Source organism: Schistocerca piceifrons, chromosome 5 (assembly GCF_021461385.2).
Source record: "Schistocerca piceifrons isolate TAMUIC-IGC-003096 chromosome 5, iqSchPice1.1, whole genome shotgun sequence".
In the NCBI taxonomy this organism is placed as follows: domain Eukaryota; kingdom Metazoa; phylum Arthropoda; class Insecta; order Orthoptera; family Acrididae; genus Schistocerca; species Schistocerca piceifrons.
The window spans coordinates 40,602,508-40,608,507 of NC_060142.1; the positions used below are offsets into that span (position 1 = coordinate 40,602,508).

Below are 6,000 nucleotides of genomic sequence, written 5' to 3' on the forward strand. Positions count from 1 at the left end.
TTCTACCAGTTTCTTGCGTTTCTGTGATTTTCTTCTCCCCTTTTGTCCATTTAAGTGTTTGTTGCCCTTCCATCATTCTTGTGGTGTTGGAGACTGCTGCTGCAGTTGGTGAATAGTTTCCAGCTGTCTTTCTAGGAGGTCAAAAGCCTCTAGAATTTTTGTCATAATAATACAAAATACAATACAAATAGCTACTACCACATAGGTATTTTTTCATCTATGCTTAGGTGACTGTTGGTGCTGTATATTCGCCACTGGAGGCTGTTCCTCAGTGTGTGGCAGGTGTATTTTTTCAGCCTCCAGCTGAAGCTACGTTTTCACCAAGTGAGCTAGAACAAGAACAAGCATGAAATAAGAAATAAACCAACGACACAAAAACAAATTACACTACTACTACTACTACTACTACTACTACGACGACGACGACTACTACCAGAAAATTTTTTAATACTCACATGGTAGTTACAGTCGTGGGCTGGACCTCAACAGGGAGTGTTTGCTATGTCCAGCCTCGCATTGCTTAAACAGATTTTAATAATGCCTGAAGCAGTTCTTGTCAACGACAAGGAGTATATGTGCGCCATATAGAAGGGTGAGGTAATTCTAGTATGACAGGATGTCCTTAGTGCAACTGCCCTGCAGTTGCCAGTGCCCAGTGCTTCAAGCCCAGCACATGGCTGCTTCCAGCCGGTGCGATTCTGGTTCACAGAGTGCGTCTGAGAAAGTTTTTCAGATATGTTTAGTGTGATTACGTGATTCATGTCGCTATCAGAATAAAAAAAAAAAGTACCATAGTAGCTTAACATTGTCTAAATTGTTTAAACACAATCGTCACTTTCGAGATGTTAAGATTTCAGAAGTAAATGTACAATATTCTTAAACAAATTGGTCAAACAATGCCTTGTGCACGATATATTACCATACTGTCATGAAGTCCTTGGCGTCTAGCAGCTAGATGAAGATTGAGCGAATTTCCCGCCATTTTTAATCTTGGCTGTCATCTTGGCTTATGTCATGGGAGGTCAAGAGCGCCTTTTGGTAGTGGTGTTGTGAAGTAGGTCAGATGGCCTCTGGACCTCAAGATGAACACACTGGATGGAGCTACTGAATAGTGCTCAATCAGTGACAACTCAAAATGTTTAAACAAACAATATACTGTACTGCATACAAAATAGACTTACATCCATCCTATCTGGCAGCCCAGCACAGACTCTTTTCCGTACTAATTTCTGGATGGGAGAGGGGAGGGGAAGGGAGTTAGGTTAGTGGAGGTAGCCCAGTTGACCTATTTTCCCGGCAAAATTTGAATTTCCCGCCATTACATCAGTGGCTGTCATCTTGAATAAATTGACAATAATGCAAGGTGGAGTGATGCCCCTTTTGCACCACTACTGAAGATGTGGTGGCACATTCATCTCGGCACTCATTTAATGGTCTCCCAAGTTGTCTGTTGCTCACGTTACTCTTTCTTTTATTGTGGCAATCTCTCTATATGTGGCCCTGTACCCAGCAGTTGTAGCAAATTATTTCTCCTTACAGTGACCAGGCTTGTTAAATGTGTAACATTCAGGATTTGTGTTGAATAAGTGGTGTTCTTCTCACATGTCATTTGGCCACCATTAGTAGTAGGACAAAGAGAGCACAGCCACATTCTGCATTGTTGCCAAATTTATTCATAATGGCAGCCATGATGTGGCAATGTCGTGGTGGTGGAAAGTTCAAGTTTTGATGGGAAAATAGGTCAGTTGAAGTACCTCCTCTAACCTAAGTCATCCAACCACCACATCTACCTTGGAATTGGTGGGATATGGTCAGTCTCCATCCAGCTGTTGCAGAGGAAGGAGTGTACTTCAGTGGGAAGCTGAAACAATTTATTTTGGGATGGATTTCATGTAGTTTATTTATTATGCTGATACAAAACACTAGCCCTGATTGCAATACATAGCCTACAATGTGCAAACTACATTTAAATTAGCAAAATAATGCAGTACACCGATGTACAGACACATTCACTATGTGTAGGAATAATGCATGTATAATTCTCAGCAAACATGCTCACAACACTTAGACGGAATAATGCAGTGCACAAACACTCATTGCATGTAAAAACATTTTCAAACTATCCTTAAGAAATTCAACTGTGACTTACCAGCTATCTTCCCTACAGAGGTCCAAGGTTGAATGATGACCAGCTGTGACAGGCGCACTCTCTTGGGCAGTGCACTGACACGGGTCCAACCTGTCCCACAAGCGAGATTTCTGGGCATGCCCACCTGGAGAAGGGTGGTAACGTGTTTGCGGGGCCACCATGTCAGGTGCGCTGATGCATCACCTTCATATCTGCGGGTCCAGTGCAGATTAGCATAACTAGTAGGAGACGCGGTCTTCTAATTGCAATACATGCCAGCCTGTCCCACAGGCGGGACGTATCTGGCTGGTGTCCATGACATGGACGACGACTCATTGAGAGCTTCTATATGTGATACCTCTATGTCAAGGCCTAATTGCCGAGCAAGATGTTATCCTAGCAACCCACCTTCACAGGTGTGGCTACAAGGTTGTCAGTGTTATACTGATGTCTCGTGTGTATGTAAATGAAAGTCTAGTCTCCCTCTGGACATTCTATAGGAATCTTTTGCACTGCTTATGGAAACTTTTAATGAAAATCTCCCAGGATAACATCGAATGCATTCTTCCTGATGCTCCTAATGAGGCACCCCATCCATTGTGTGTCACCCTTCCCAGAAAACATGATGTCCTGTTTTCAACAAACTTCTCAGAAATGGTAAACATTCACTCTTGTTCTCACCACTAAAAGCCTTCATTGTGTCTGTACATGCTTGCAAAAACACTGTTAATCATAAAAGCATTCCTGTTGTTTGGAAAGAGAGATGATAGCCACATCAAGCCCTTCCAGGAAATAGTGATGTTCCATAAAGGCTTCTCATTGGCTGTCCATTCAAATGGAGCTCTCTCATTGGTCGCCTAAGTCTGTATAAACCCGTTGCCCCCCCCCCCCCCCCTCCCCCGTCCATAGTCCTCAGTCCACTGCTGTCAGCCTTGTTGTTTGTACTCTCATCTGTGTGTGTCTTCTCAGGAGTAGTCCACTGTTTTGTGCCATCTATGCATTGGTTATACCAGGCTCACCCATTGTTTCCTCCTATGTAATGACCCACCCACACAATGTGGTTGTGGAGCCAAACAGTATCCCACATATTGGTGGAATGTCCCCTTCTTTCCACCCTTTGTGTTAAGTGTCGTCTTCCCAATTCTTTAAATTTAATGTTAGATGATTGATGGATGGTTAAACTGATCCTCAGTTACCTCTGTGAAAGTATTTTTTATTTCCAGGTATAAGATTCTACTATAGTCTTCGAGCATCGGCAGGTTGGTTGTGGTTGGGCCCTCTTTCCCAGTCTTCTCAGTCGGCGACTCCATGACTGTTCCTTTCTTCCAGTTTTTAGATTTGGTCTCACCTTTTATGCGTTTTACTATGGGTGTTTAATGTTTATTATTCTATAATTTGACTCCCCTGACTGGATCCATCTACTTTTAGTGGACCCTTTTTCTTGTAATTAACTTCAGAATTGCGGGACTGATGACCTCGCCGTTTGGTCCCATAACCCCTCTCAATCAGTCTGTGTTGGGTACATTTTTGTCACCAAGATGAGGAGAGCTAGCAGCAACAATTCAGAGTACAGCGGCAAGATAAGTAGAGTTCTGGAGACAGTATTACCAACTTCATAAATAATAGGTACTTTGAGTGTGTATTTCATGTGTATGTTAAATTCACCTTATTAATTCCATTTCCGTTTCTTGTTATAGTACAACTTCAGGATTTTATCTTGGATTTTGAGGAGAGACGGGAGGGGACTGGACCATGGCACTGTAAGTCCGGCCTCCTGTGGTGGGCTTGCAGCCAGGATTGCCTTGTGAGTATAATTTTCATTGAAATTTGTAAATTTGTTCCTGTATAGTAGCGGTTCAAACATTTTCTTGTTTCATACTTATTTCTTCTTCCCCCCCCCCCCCCCTCTCTCTCTCTCTCTCTCTCTCTCTCTCTCTCTCTCTCTCTCTCTCAAGAACTATCCACTGCACAAGCAGCAACACTAGGAGTAGTATAGGAAGTTTTATTTTCTCTCACAAATTGATTTATATGTCTTGTCTGTTGTAGGTGAGACAGACCAATAGCCAGATGACGGTTCTGATGAGGATAGTGACATTCGTGAATGGGTCAGGCAAAGGGTCACTGAAATAGAGGCGGAAAGGCATCTCGATCTGGCTCTGTTTAATGGTGGTGGTGATCACTTATTTGAGGGTGTGGGGGAGTTGCCCAGTGAAATGTTCATGCCTTGGAGCCAGAGCAAAAAAGGTAATTACTCACTCTGCTTATAACCTTGTGATCATCAGTATTCTCCCTTTCACTGGGCCGACAATGGCAAGAAATGTACTTAACTATAATTTTTTTTCATCTCTTCTTCTACAGTGGTCATGTCTCCACAGCCCTGACACAGTGTAGTACATGTGGTGGTGGTGGTGGTGGTGGTGGTGGTGGTGGTGGTGGCAGTGGCTAAACCTTCTTCTCCAAAGCAGTACCTGGTAAAATACATGTCTCCTATAAGGGCGCCGCTACACGTAGCACGGGAGGTCGCGATTGCCAGCCAATACCACCACTCTGGTGTCTGCGGACCGACCAACGATCTACCACCTCTCAAGTTATTGATCGAGTGTGCAACAGCAGCAAAAGCAACAGCATTGGGAACCATCGCCACAGCCTGGCTATTCTCATTGGTGTGACCGGGTAGCACCGCAGCATCCTCCTCTGTCATCCATATCAGCCTTGTCAGAATTGGTGTAAACACAAGGTATGTGTGGCTTGCGGCATTCAGATTTGCCTCTCCCCAGCACCATATCAGCGGGGTGAACACAGAACAGTATTAATTGTAATAGAGATGATCATGTGGATAGTGGCAGTTCCCTTTCCCCGTCCTTTCAGTGAAGGACATCAGGTCAGTGACACCATAATTGCAATTAGAATACGCGATAATGAGACACTTTCAAGGAGCGCGTCTTGTTCACAAGGATCAAGAACCTGGCAGGAGGGTATAGTTTTCTAAGAGCGTACCTTCCTGTCGTGGTAGAGGAGCTGCTCAAAGTAGTCAGTGAGAAGTTTTCTCGGCATTAAATGCAGTGCGTGCTTTGCAGCAAACAATCACATTCCAACAAAGTTGATGCTTGCATTGAAGAGACAACTCTTAATCATCTTTGGAGAGAAAGTGGCTTGATGCCACAGAGCACGTAAATCCATCTGGAGTGCTATACTGGCCTGGTTTTTCAAGATGGAAGTCGGACGGTCAGTTAAAGCACTCAGCCAGATACTACACCTGGACATCCCTACACATGTCTGTGATCCAGTAAATGGAGGATCTAGCTATATCAAGTTGACTAAAGATATAGCTAATAACCAGGCATGCATTAATATCGAAAATAAAAAGGACCAGGCTTATTTTGCAGGCTTCTTTCACGGACGCCAACACCTGGTTGCCGTCTGTTTTGATTTACAAAGAGCGTATGACACCACCTAGTGACATCATATCCTTGCCACATTATACGAGAGGGGTCTCAGAGGCCCACTCCGATTTTTATCCAGAACTTCCTGTCGCTTTGTACTTTCCATATCCAAGTTGGTGCCTCCCTTAGTCCCCCCCATATCCAGGAGAATGGGGTCCTTCGGGCCTCTGTATTGTGTGTATCTCTATTTTTAGTGGCCATTAATGGTCTAGCAGCAGCAGACTGGTGTTCCTGAGCGGTGCCTACAGGGAGCCATCCACAAGGCACAGTCATGGGCTCTTGCCCGCAGTTTCCAGTTCTCGGCTGCAAAGTCGTATGTTATGCACTTCTGTCGGCATCATACCGTTCTTCCAGAACCAGCACTTTACCGTAATGACGATCCACTCACTGTAGTGGAGACATATCGATTGTAGGACTTCTTTTTGATGC

General features: G+C 44.1%; 1 long non-coding RNA gene across 1 annotated transcript in view; it reads left to right on the top strand.

Annotated features, from left to right (window-relative positions):
• The window catches only part of LOC124798694, a 63,386-nt gene extending 58,843 nt beyond the window's left edge, over positions 1-4,543 (top strand). The window contains exons 3-5 of the long non-coding RNA XR_007016970.1: positions 3,826-3,932; positions 4,175-4,372; positions 4,487-4,543. This is a non-coding gene — a long non-coding RNA (uncharacterized LOC124798694). The remainder of the gene's footprint in view (positions 1-3,825; positions 3,933-4,174; positions 4,373-4,486) is intronic.
• The last annotated feature ends 1,457 nt before the right edge of the window (positions 4,544-6,000 follow it).